Here is a 14,387-nt window from a genome sequence, read left to right on the forward strand (position 1 = left end):
TTGTTTACTTTACATACAACAGTAGTTTAGTTATATAATATATAGACTTATAGAAAGAGACCTTCTAAAAACATTAAAATGTATTACCAGCACTCGAAACCTTAAATTAAAGTGAATAAATGAAGACTCGGCACACCACTTCTGAAAGGTTGCCAACCCCTGGCCTATACCCTTCCAGTATCACTTCTGGGTTATATCCTGCCACAGACTTTTATATCCCATGCCAGGAGCTCCAAATGCAGATCCATGGCAATACAGTCATGCCATGCAAAGAAAAAATGGACAGTTACTCCTAAAACAACATATTGCAGATAAATCATAGACAGTACTTCAAACTGTACCCCCAAACTTCATCTCCAAAGCAGACTGTGAAATCAACACAGCATGTTGCTGGGAAAATTGCAGAAGAACCACCCACAAAGGATGGAATAGTCTGAAGTAGCAGGTATTTCCAGTACTCCAAACCTAGGAGAGAAGTAAGCCTACCTAACACTGGCAGCAAAAAAACAGACATGCCTCCAAGCTGACCCCAATATTAGAAACTTGTTCTGCTTGAACTCCAGTCAGCTCCATCAAATTTCATTGCATTATATCCTGGTTCTTGGGAGACAGACCTCATGTCTTTTATCACACAGCTCATGTTGTCACAAATGTTTTCATAACAGCTTGCTCATTCTCTAATTAGGGAGAATAATCCAAGACTTCAGAGACAGTCTCAAAATACAGACTGCAGGGAGCGAAGATTCACGCGTGCCACAAGACTAACAAAACTAATCAGACAGAGCTCACAAATCAGCTTTGTGCTGACTCCATAGATCTTCCAGGGTTGATCTGGTTGGATATGATTTTGTAATAATGACAGGAGGAGAACTGAACGGCAAAATAAAAAGTCCATACATGGTAGTAGTAATACCAGAGTCAAATATAGTATGTCTCAAGATGAAGGACCCATAAATCAAGGCATCCATAACAAAGAAAGATTTTTGAAATGGTTAGCCTGATTGACTGGGTGAGATATTGCTCCCGGGTGAAGGATATCAAAGACAGCAGGTACTTCAGTAAAAAGCATTAATGGCTGTAGTGCTAGTAGATATGCAGATTCTGTGTTGTACCATCTGCATACCCTGAGGTAGCAGAGATTAGGGTTCTTGCCAGAGCTGACTAGAACAACTAGTAAGGAATACTCTACATCTCAATTGAGAGGGTGGTTTCCAGCTAAAATGTTTTTGCAACACTCAGAGGCTGCTTCTGCTAGAGTCTAGGAGCCAGCTGTAGTTCAGGCTGGATACTAATCAATCAAAACGAATAACTAGCTCAGTCTGGTTCATTGTTCTGGAATTATTACACATTATCTGATTTGATGGAAATGAAAATAGTTTCTATTCTTGAAGATATTTTTCCAAATATCACAACAATCATGACAGAGATTTTTGGTTGGTTTCTTTTCCCTGCACCAAATTCATTCCACCAAATAATTCTGTTTACAACTGAAGGAATCTCAGCTGATACAGACAGGAGCACGAAAATCTTTATAAGCCTGTAAATAAAAGATGGTTTAAAAGTGGGGCATGTGGAAGGGGATTATGTTTTTCATTAGCGAAGAGAGATCTAAACCAACAAACCACAACAGCTGAGACCCTTTGCAGCTTTTCAGATTCATATTTGCTCTCTTTTCATACACAAATACAAAGAGATAGACAGACCAGGGCCGAGATTAGAAACACTGCACAGGGAAACAAAAGTTTTACTGAATGTATATTAGCTCTTATTTTAGGAAACACGAAAGAATTTAAATCTATGTTTTAAAAAAAAGATCTTCTAGATTTAGAGGCTCAAAGAATCCTAGCCCTTTTTGTACTGAAATACAAATGGTTTTAGTATGCAGTTTCTACAATTACAAAAGAGAGCTGAGAAATTAGGCATAGGGACTATCAAATACCAGTGACATTTTAGTATGAATTGCAAAACCTGGTGTTTCCATCCAATTTTTAGTTTCTCTTATGAAAGTTATGACAGAAAGTAATCCAAAGTGGAAGACTAACATTATTTAGGAATCCCCTTAAAAATTAAACTGGAAAAAAAAATGTTTACATTGGAATGATAAAGATTCCAGATATTTTCCTCTCTTGTTGCTCTGATTGTTAAGAATTTATGCTGTATTAATTACTTAAAATATTGGACACACAAAAGCCAGGCTTATTGTGATCAGATGGAATACAATCCCACTTTTCTTACCAGGACACATGGAGACTCTTAACTCCGTATTTCCTCTCTGTCAGCCAGTGCTTAATGGTCAAGATGATAAGCAGTTGCGGCAGGCAACTAAAGGGCAACTGGGCAAAGGTGATTTTGAGTTAACAATTTTTTACTAGCAAATGTATATAAAAATCTGTTCCATGTATTTCTTTTCCTTCCTCCTTTCCCTCCATCAGTATGTTACTTGTCTACTCAGGGCCTAGCCCAGGGGTAGGCAACCTATGGTATGCGTGCCAAAGGCGGCACGTGAGATGATTTTCAGTGGCACTCACACTGCCTTGGTCCTGGCCACCGGTGTCAGGGGCTCTGCATTTTAAATTAATTTAAAAAGAAGCTTCTTAAACATTTTAAAAATCTTGTTTATTTTACATACAACAATAGTTTAGTTATATATTATAGACTTATAGAAAGAGACCTTCTAAAAACATTAAAATGTATTACTGACACGCGAAACCTTAAATTAGAGTGAATAAATGAAGACTTGGCACAGCACTTCTGAAAGGTTGCCGACCCCTGGCTAGCCCCACACTTTCACTGAGCATTGTGCAGGCAGACCCTGGCACCCTCAGCAGAACCCACTGACTTCTGCTTTCTGGCTATAATGTGTTTTTTATCTGCAAAACTTATTTCCTAGATGGAGTCAGTGGGCTGTCGGCAAGATTCTCAATCTAGAATGGGGCCCTTAGTTTGTCAACTCTTTAGGGGAGGGACTATAAGCCAGATTTTTAAAGGTATTTAAGTGCCTGTCTCCATTTCAGATACCTAAATACCTTTGACATTCTGGCCCTGTGTCTACTTCTCTTTATATGGTACCTGGCGGGATGAAATCTCAGTTCTTTGATCACAACCATTCATTATTGTTATAGAAAAAGTAGCAGAAATTAACATATCTAGAAAAGCAGCAAAGAATCCTGTGGCACCTTATAGACTAACAGACGTTTTGGAGCATGAGCTTTCGTGGGTGAATACCCACTTCCTCAGATGCATGTCATGACATGCATCTGAGGAAGTGGGTATTCACCCACGAAAGCTCATGCTCCAAAACGTCTGTTAGTCTATAAGGTGCCACAGGATTCTTTGCTGCTTTTACAGATCCAGACTAACACGGCTACCCTCTGATACATATCTAGAAAAGTGGAACCTGCTGGCAGTATGTCCACAGGAGGACCATCCAGCATCTTCATAGTGTATTGCAGTTTCATGCAACATAACGTGATGATCAAGCCGTGAAAATGAATTTGATTTCAGCAGTATTTTGGGAAGGGTCGCTTGTAAGCCAGGGGTTAATTCATTGTGTTTAAGTAAAGGAAGTGAAGGGGCCAGAGAAGGAGTAGAGAGGGAGAGGGATTAGTTATTATAGAAGTGTTCTATTGCAGTTGTCAGCTGAAATATTCACTGGGTAGAGGTGGCTAACAATACACACATCAGAGAATACAAATATAAGAATTAGTTCTATCAGTTAATATTATTGGTTCATTTAGGGCCATAACAATGATGCACACTCAAATATCTCAGTGGAAAATGGTTCAGCCGAACATTGCGGCTTACATAAGATCCTGAAAGAACACTTTCATTATCAGCTTCTGGCTATCAGCACCACTTCATATCCAGCTCTCTGTTTATGTGTTCTGCTCAGAAAGCATTCAACATTGAAGATAGATATTTGGCAATAACATCCCTATGAAAGTGATACCCCTTCTGGGGAAATACTGAAGGATCATTATTCAGACAAGGAAAATAGAAACTCAAGGAGAAAAATGTGATTGTTTCCCCTCTTAAATGTCTCCCCCACACAAGCTCTTGGCCTAGGCATCCTCTTTCCTTTAGCTAGGGAAGGAGAAAGTGAGCCAGCCAGTTTTTCCGCTGTAGTAAATGTTAGTGTGGTTCTTTGGCCAGATGCTCAGATTCACTCAATAGCTGGCTGCAGCCCCACTACAGACAAAGGAGCTGATTCTCCTTTCCCTTATGCCAGCGTAACAGAGGTTTCATGTGACTAAAGTCAGTGGAGTTGCGCTGGCGTGGGTGAGTAGAGGATCAAGCCTAATCTTCCCCCCCGCCCCCAACTTCCACTAGCTCCGGGCTTGGTACCTGGGGTCCCCTTGTCCTTTTCTTACCATCAAGTTCACAAAAAGAATAAATAAATGAATGAATACATAAATAAATAAAATTATGCTGTTCATTTTTCAGCATCATCAGACTCAGAATGAACAGGAGCACTTGTCAAGTATCAAAAGGGTAACCATGTTAGTCTGGATCTGTAAAAAGCAACAAAGAGTCCTGTGGCACCTTATAAACTAATAGAAGTATTGGAGCATAAGCTATCGTGGGTGAATACCCACTTCATCAGATGCAAGATGAAATCTGACGAAGTAGGTATTCACCCACGAAAGCTTATGCTCCAATACTTCCAGGAGTACTTGTGGCACCTTAGAGACTAACAAAGCTTATGCTCAAATAAATTTGTTAATCTCTAAGGTGCCACAAGTACTCCTGTTCTTTTTGTGGATACAGACTAACACAGATGCTACTCTGAAACCAGACTCAGAATGTTTATTAGCAGCAGGTCCGCTTGGCTTGCCACATGTGGCAAATTATTTGAAATTACATCTCCAACTCTTCCCTTTTCTTTTAATACTGTACATGGTCCCCAACCTGGCCATCTGAAATGCTGGGTAAGCCCTGTGCTTCTGTATTGCCCATTGGAAACCATGCCCTCTCTCTCCCCTTCTCCTTGCCAAACTATCATAGCCTGTATTAACTTTTCAGAATATTCTTCTCTGCAGTGATGGGGGATGATGCACAAAATACAACCGGATCTTTCTCTCCCCAAAGATTGGCATAGAAGCCCCTTCATATGGCTGGTACCACGGAAGTGAGTGACTGTCACCCCCATGGGCGGGCAGAAGAGGTGTCTATGTGCAGAGGTCAGAGCATAGATCAGGCTGGGACAATTGGACCCACATGCTTGTTAACTTGTCTTTACATAAGCCTTCTAACTGGTTTGGTTAAATCACTTCATCAGAAATCCCCTGTAGTGTCTATACTGAGCAGATTTTTGATAATATGAGACAAACAATTCTGTCCTCTGCATTTTTTCCAGAATCTCCTGGAAAAATGGAAGGAGAGTTGTTTTTTCCCACTTTTTGGTGGATAAAATGCTGGTCACTTTACTACATTAGCACTCCCAATGTTGTTATCTTTGGAGCTGCCTCTGTGATAGCAAGGTTATAAAAAAAATTCAATGTGTAAACACTGCCTTGAAGACCCAGTGAAATTAATAAAATGCAAATTCAGACTCCAAGGCCCTGCCCAAAACTCACTGAAATTAATGTGAATCTTTCCATTGACTTCAGAGAGCTTTGGAACACCCCACAAGGATATTGTAATGCATTCCAGGCAGGTGCCCTGCCTGGGAAAGGGACTTGATATTTTGTGGAATGAGAATCTTCACTGAGAAGCCACCACAGAGTAATCTGGAGCCATCAACTTGGATTGTCTCTCAACATGGAACAATGTATTTTCTACACAGGGGCTTCAACATGGCCAACATGCCTGCATCTTTTCAGTCTGGGCACGTGGCAAGAGGAAAGATATAATATTTAAGGGTGAGTTGTGCTTCTCTGAGCAGGGGGGCAGACCATCACCAGATGTGAGCAGGACTGGCTGGAGACGGAGATGGCAGAAGGGACTCCGCCTAGCCTATACCATATTTAAGCAGTAGAATGGCGATTATCAAATGTTAACAAGCAAGGAATGGAATATCAGAGGTTCCAGTTACTGACAGTAGACCCCAGTTCTCAAGTGGAGAATTTTAGGAATTTGCTAAGGAAGTTTGAGTGTAACCTATCTCACTGAAGCATCTCCAGAGGAGCAGGATGGCTGAAAGTGAAAAATATCTTAAAGGAGGCAAAACATGATGAAGTTTCATTTCTAGTTCTGTTGGATTTCACTTATTGCCAGTAAAAGTAGCTTCTCCAGCAGGGCTATTAATGGGCACATAAACAAAGACTTTACTTTCAGTAAGAACTGCTTGACCTGCACAAACACCAAACTTACAAATACTGCACGAAAGGCAAAGGAACAAAAATATTACTTTGAAAGACAGACGAAAAACCACTGTTTAGGCTGACAGCTCAGCAAACAGTCCATAGGGCAAGTGACAAGAACAACTCAACACCAGTAAGTGTCATTTTATCTCCAGGGCAGGACCACAATCCTATATTATAGAAATGAACAGCTAGGGAAAATGGAGAAATCATTGAGATTTACTTGACAAATCAGAGATGTGACAGGCCACCTGCTGGTAGAGGAAAAAAAGGTAAAAACTAAATTCCTCAAGGAATAGATAAGGGGAAAAGAATGTGTATCCATGCCAGAAGAATCACTGCATATACTCATATCACCAAGGTTACCAAATGCAGAATTATTACAGAGACAAGCCTCACCAAGGCTTCCAAGTCCAAGTAGCAGCTGATTGAAATCGCAACATAATCATCTTGGAGTGAGTCACATTAGCAGCCATATCCTGAGAGGCACAGCCAGATACACACAGGGCTGAAATAAACCACAGATGACTAATAGAATAACTTTTAAAAATGTATTTCCGGTATAATGTTATTTCAAAGTTGGAGGTATTGGCTGAGGAATTAAAGAAACTAATATGTGAGATGTAAGATGTCAGGGTGTTTCTATGATACTGCCTTTGTTACACTGCCTCTGGGTATATTCACTGTATGCTAGGAGCCAGATCTCAGCTGATGTAAACTGGGACAGCTCAGTCAAAAAAATCAATGGAGCGACACTGATTTACATCAGCTGAGGATATCACCCTACTTATTTTCAGCAGCCTGACAAGTCACAGGATTGCCTACCTAATTATACAGGGTCTGATTCAAACTCCACTAAGTTTGACTTCAGTGGGCATTGAATCAGGCTAATAGTTAACAGAAGTGCTGTGCCTGCCTTCTGAGTGTTTACAAACCAGGATCTTCTTCTTCCATATTTTCCCCTGTTAAACTAACCGAGCTTTACTTTGGGCTCAATCCTATAAGTTGCTGAGTGCTCTGGCTCTGATCCATCAAAACACTTTTGTGCAGACATGCACAGGACTACTCAGGTGTTCAGTGTTAAGCACATGGTTAAATACTTTGCTGGATGATGACCAGGGAGTTTAGCAAGTTCAGGGTTGAGCTCTTTAGCTTATAATGAAGAAATAGAACCAAGTATATAGCAAGTAATTAAAAATCAAACTGTAAATAATGTTCTGTTACCTGGCTAGGTGAAAGCCCTTGAGAATAGAACTGTTACCAGCAACAACAACAAAACCACAACCACGCATCATTGCATTGTGATTATATTTGATGAGCTCAGAACTAGTCCACCTTTCCCAGTGTACTCAACACATTTACATTTTGATACAAACCATGAAAGCCAGGATGTTCAAAGTTTAGATCGATGCTACATCTGTGGAAACAGAGAGACAACACAAGAAGGGGCATAATGACAAGAATCAAAAAAGAGTATTGGCTTAAATGTACCTTTTGAATTTCTTGGCTTTTGCAATATTTAAATATAGAGGGTTTTCTTCCACTGTGAATTCCTCTGGGGTTGTGATTTAAACTTCAAAAAGGGAAGAGGAGAAAGAAAACCTTTTTATCATGGAAGTTGATAAAAAAGGCATAGACTAGAATGGCACCTTTTGTTCTGATATTTCAGTCAGCTGAATGTAATTCATGCAAATATGTACTTAGGATCAATGTAATATGTATTTAGCTGCATTTAAAAGGATTTTTATTTACCTGGTTAAATAGGTACTTTGGTTTGGACATTACATGTATTTTTTCCTAACAGAATACAGTAATGGAAGGCTACTGTTATGGTTTATCATATTTTGACCATGTTGTTATTATTTAGAGAATATCTGTTATATATGTCCCATGTTATGTGTTGTTTACTGATGCTTAAGCTCTAATGGTCTCTCACATAAATCCTTCTCAGCATGTGAATTACTGATCAGATACTCCCTAATGATATGCTGTCAATCTAGCTGCCAGCTACAAACACTAAAATGCACATGCTAAAAATCTAAGAGGTTGTATTTAGAAAAAATGAGGAGCATAGTCAGTCAATACATTGCATTTCTAAATACAATATTGTGATTTCCCCCAAATACCTAAAGGAAATATATTCCTATTACGGATTTGTGGTCTACAGAATTTCAGTTTGAAAAACAAAGCCATTTTCAGTTGTACAAATGCAAAACATTCTAAACAATTAAAACTTTGTTTTGCAAGTGAAAAATGTCCAAATCCAAATAGCTTTGGGCTAAGGTTGTATTGGAGGGCATGAACCAAAATCCTGATCCTAGCAGCCTCCAGATTTGGAGGTTATTTGGATTAAACACTGAAACTCTTGTCCGTATCCAAATGTTGCACCTGGTGCTTAACTCTATAATAAGCAAATCACAAATCCCAATTCTGAATCTCCCATTAAACCTGGGGCTAGGTTGTGATTTTACCCAAATAAGTTCAAGTAAGAGGCACCATGTAGTTGGGCTGCTACACTAACGGATGTGGGGGAAGTAATCTAAATCAGCTATAGGACTCTCCTTCTCCCCAGCTCAACTGCTCTGGCTAGCAAGTCGTGGAGGCCAAATTTCATTTGTTAATAAAAAAGTAGAAGTAACCTACAGAGATTGCTTTCCTGCTCTACTCACACTGTAATCCAGTATGGGTAGTATATAATTCAGGTCACAGTTTTGCTTATTGAGCAGGAAGAGTTTTGAAATATAAAATGGAAGAAAAGGGAAATTGATAGTAATTAATATAATCAGAAACTAGGAATTGCAGAAAATTGATAAGGGAAGCAAAGGGACACAAGAAGAAATCTATGGCCAGCAGCATTAAAGACAATAAGTAGGAGGTTTTTAAATAATATATTAGGGACAAAAAGAATCCTAATCATTGTATTGGTACATTGCTAGATAGAAATGCTATAATTATCAATAATAATACAGAAAAGACAGAAGTATTCAACAAATATTTCTGTTCTACATTTGCAAAAAAAACCCAACAGATTATGCAGTCATATCATAACACACTTTCCATTTCACTAGTATCTCAGTATGATAACAGCATGTCCCAAAATTAGAGATTTTTAAATCAGGAAGTCCAGATAAGTTGCATCCAAGAGTTTTTAAAGAGCTGGCTGAGGAGCACACTGGACCATTAATGTCGATTTTCAGTAAGTCTTGGAACACCAGGGAAGTTCCAAAGTCTAGAAGAAAATGAATGTCATACCAATATTTGAAAAGAGTAAACAGGATACTCCTGGTAATCATAGGTCTGTCAGTCTGATATTGACCCAATTCAAGATAATGCAGCAGCTGACATGGGACAATTAATAAAGATTGAAACACGGTAATATATTTAATGCCAATCAGTATGAGTTTATGGAAAAATAGATCCTGTCAAACTAAACTGATATTTTTATTATGAACTGAAATAGTATTGATGTAATATATTTAGACTTCTGTAAAATGTTTGACATCCTTGCAGGGGTGACTGGGAACATGGCTTTAATGTCCCAAGATGCAGTTTTCTCCCTCCCCTGATTTCATCTGCAGCCCAGTCTTTTTCAAACGACCGGCATAGCTGCACATATGCCATCCCCAGAGAAGCATGAACCCCACTCAGCTGTGCACTATTGTGCTGAGTGTTACAAACACCACGCAACTTATTCTGCAGTGTTTCCAGAACTGCTAGAGGAACTGCCTCGTAGAACATGGCAATGGCCTCCAAGCAGCACTGCTGGAAGTCGTGGAATGAAACAATTCCCTGTTACAGCTGCCAGTCACACAGTAGCTGAACATGGTGGAGTGCCAGTTCTGGTTCCGAAAAACAAACACTGACTGGTGGGATCGCATTGTCATGCAGCTATGGGATGACAAGCAGTGGCTGCAGAACTTTTGTATGTGCAAGGCCACTTTCCAGGAACAGTGTGTGGAGCACTCCCCAGGCCTGCAGTACAGTGACGCCAAAATGAGACCTGCTATGATAGTGGAGAAGCGAGTGGTCGTCACTATGTGGAAGCCTGCAATGCCAGACTGCCACCGCTCAGTAGGGAATCAGTTTGGAGTTGGTAAATCCACCATGGGGGTTGCTGTGATACAAGTGTGCAGGGCCATTAATTGCCTTCCGCCAAGAAGGATAGTGACTCTGGGCAGTGTGCAGGACGTACCAGATGGTTTTGTTGCAGTCGGGTTCCCTAACTGTGGCAAGGCAATAAATGTCACCAGTCAATCTTGCCAAAGAGTACATAAACAGAAAGGGATACTTTTCTATGGTGTTGCAAGAGCTCATGGATCACCGAGGGCATTTTACTGACATCAGCTTGGGATGGTCTGGGAAGCTGTATCTTTAAGAACACAGGTCTGTTCAGAAAGCTGCAAGCAGGGACTTTCTTTCCTGACCGAAAAATCATCATTGGTGAAGTTGAAATGCCAATAGCGATCCTGGGAGACACAGCCTACCCCTTACTCCCATGGCTCATGAAGCCATACACCAGACACCTGGACAGAAGCAAGGATTGGTTCAACCATAGGCTCAGTAAGTGCACAATGATGGTTGAATGTACCTTTGGCCACTTTAAGGGTTTGCTCACTAGGTTAGACCTCAGTGGAAAAAAAAATTCCCATGGTTACAGCTGCCTGCTGTTTGTTTCATAATACATGTGAAGCAAAGGAAGAGAAGTTTCCACTGGGGTGAGGAATGGAGGCAGATAGGCTGTCTGCTAATTTTGAGAAGTTAGATACCAGGGCTATAAGAAGAGCTCAGCAGAGAGCAATGCAGCTCAAGGAGGCTTTGAAAACCCATTTTAGGGATGACCACAGTAATGTGTGTTGCTTTTCTGTGATCGTTGCTGGCTGTGATTGCTGTGTTTCTTTCTTGTGCATATCTCCATGCCTCGGTTTCCCTATGCCCCCACCCCCACCCCACTCTTTGAATTAATAAAGATTTCATTTTCAAGACATGGACTTTTATTGCACATGTATATAAACGCTGAAAGATCTGACAAAGAATTAAACCTTGGAAAGACAGTGAAATAAAATTGGGAGGGGGGCAACACATTCATTTTGTCTTTAAGAGTACAGTGGCCTTGCCTGTTATACATCATCATGTGTGCAACTGTTGTTGTTGGCACCCTGCCCCGGGGCTGAGTGGAAGGGATATTGTATTGTCCCCCCCTTGCCTAGTGGAACGTGTGTGAAGGGAGCAGGCGGAGTATGACGATGTTGGAATGCTGTCTCTCATAGGTGATCCTAGCTGATATCATGCTCCTAACAGTAACAGAGTCAGCAAGGGAACAGCTGCTGCAAGAGTCTGCACAGGAGCCAGCTTCCAACTTTCCCCGGGGGTGCTCTACCCCCGCTCAGCCCCAGGCCCCACCCCTGCCCAGCCTCTTCCAGCCCCCACTCCACCCCTGCCCCACCTATTCCCTCCCAGTTCCACCTGCTCCTCCCTCTTCCTCCCAGTGCCTCCTGCATGCTGCGGAACAGCTGATCCGCAGTGGGTAGAGGGACAGGAAGGAGTTGATCAGCGGAGTTGCTGGCTAGAGGGAGGCACAGTGGGGAAGGGAGGGGAGCTTGGCTACTGGTGGGTGCTAAGCACCCCAGAGCACGCACAAAGTTGGCACCTATGCATCCAGGTACAGACCGGGTCCTTATGCTGCTGTGCTGCATGCTGCAATGATGCCATCTGAATTAATACTGTAGCAATGTGGGAAAGTGTCCTACCACAGTGGAAGAAATAAGGCAGTTCTACCTAGAAACCTTCCACAATGGATTGCAGAGCACCTTCAGGAACGTTTCCTGGAGATCTCTGTGGAGGATTCTCAGGACATGCCTTTGCACATAAACAATCTTTTGCTCATGGCACTCTCTGCTTAGCTGGTGTGGCCACTGGGAAAGTGATAGCCACTCTACCTCAACTGGTTTTTAAAAAATAAATAAAAAATTGCATATAAGAACATGTGATCCCAAAATATTAATTGGAATAGCACACTCACCAGAGGTTCTTCCCCAGCATCACACTCAACCATGCTGCTGTGCTGCGACTGGGGTTACAAACAGCTCTTGGCTCTTTGGGACACTGGATCCCCTGCTCGCCTGTCCCCGATTCTCCTTCTCCTCCAAGACGCCTCCTCAGTGTTGCCTGCAGTGGTTGGGGACTCTAACTCCTCAGAGGTATCCACGCTGCTCTGGGAGGTTGTGGTGGGGTTGCCACTGAGAATCGCATGCAGCTCTTTGTAAAAGCACCATATCTGGGGTGCTGAATCAGAATGACTGTTTGCCTCCCTTGCTTTCTGGTATGCCTGCCGCAGTTCCTTGATTTTGACACAGCACTGCTGTGTGTTCCTGTGTAGCCCTTCTCCCCCATACCGCACGTGAACTGCTCGTATATGTCTACATTTCTTCAGCTGGATTGGAGCTGTGTCTACAGAGCCTCTTCTCCCCATAGACCCAGAAGGTCCACCATTTCCTGTGCACTCCAGGCAGGAGCGCACTTGGAGCCAGACTGATCTGCTGGGAAGGGGCTGTTTCCTGTGTAGTTGGCTGGGTGGGCAGCAGAGTTGAGAATGGTGACCAGAGTGGTCACAGTGGAGCATTGTGGGACAGCTCCTGGAGGCCAGTTAAGTCAACATAAGCAATGCAGTGTCACACTGCCACCCCATTGATCTACCTATGCCGAATTAAGTGCTACGCCTCTCACAGAGGTGGAGTAATTAAGTTGACAGAGCAGGTGAGTTACATGGGAGGAAGGGACCTGCTAGTGTTGACACAGACATTATTAGGTTGAGTAACTATGTAGTGTAGGCCAGGCCTTAGTAAACAGCAATTTAAAACTGCAGTGGTAGGTAAAACAAAAGAGGCTAGGTAAGTCTGTAAAAGACATTAAAGTTCAAAGACCAAAACATCTGAGTCTTATCTGTGAACGCATACAGCTGCTGATAACCGCTGCTTGAGTCACATTATTTATTTAGCAGTTACTGGTATGCATCCTGTAAATTACCCTGTGTTTAGGAAAAGTCCCTAAAACCACTTTTGTTCTGGAAGAGACCAAAATAAGATATGAACTGTTTCTGCAGTACGTAACGAATTCTGAAAAACTAAGTAGCTGGTTCTTCCCTTGCTTCATCGCTTTAGGGAAGCAAGGGAAGAAGCTCCAGCACTAAGCTTTTTTCAGGTCAGCTACTGTACTGAGTAACAGGGAGCAAACAAACAAATGAAACACAGAATTCCTGTTGATGTTGAGAATGACTCACCTCTCACCACTCCATTTTGGCAGTGGATTTAGCCAACTGTAACCCTTTTTTGACCTAAACAACTGGTCAAAGTCTGGGGCTCTGGGGATGTTCCAGTTGGAAGTAGAAATTGTTGGAGTCTGATATTTGATGAAATCTTGTTTACTTTTAAGGAAGGTACAAAGTCTCTGAATGCAAAAAGAACGAAAAGGAGCAGTTTTGTAGCTTACAGCCCCAAGCCTGTAAGCGCTCTCACTAGCTTTCTCCACTGACATAGCGCTGTGCACACTAGTGCTTATGTCAGCATAACTGATGTCACTCAGAGGGGTGGAATATTCATATCTGAGTGACATAAGTTTTACTGATATAGATGGTAGTATAAACATAGCCTACGTTTTTGGTTATTGCGAATATTAATTCTTGCAAAGGTTGCCTAGAGTTTGTCATGGGGCCTTCTATATATCTAAGTACTTTCAACATTTTCCCTGCCTAAAGCAGATAAACTTTGGGCTATATATTAATTATGCTTTCCATCAATGTTAACATCTTTGTGTAGCTACTTTATGTACACATAATTACAATGCCCCTTCTTTTTCCTCATCAACTTTTGTACTTCTGGATCCATTTAATTTCTATATCATATCCATAAAACAGAACAGACACCCCACACTTTTGGTGTGTTCCATAATTAGATTTTACAAAGCCAGTAACAAATGTGAACTAGATCACCATAGAGTCAGACTTCTAGTCTATATTGCTACCCAGGCAGACTGGACTTAGTGATAAACGGTCACTTACACCAAAAATCGCTCCATATTCAGGTTGCTTCC

The sequence above is a fragment of the Gopherus evgoodei genome, chromosome 1 (assembly GCF_007399415.2).
Source record: "Gopherus evgoodei ecotype Sinaloan lineage chromosome 1, rGopEvg1_v1.p, whole genome shotgun sequence".
In the NCBI taxonomy this organism is placed as follows: domain Eukaryota; kingdom Metazoa; phylum Chordata; order Testudines; family Testudinidae; genus Gopherus; species Gopherus evgoodei.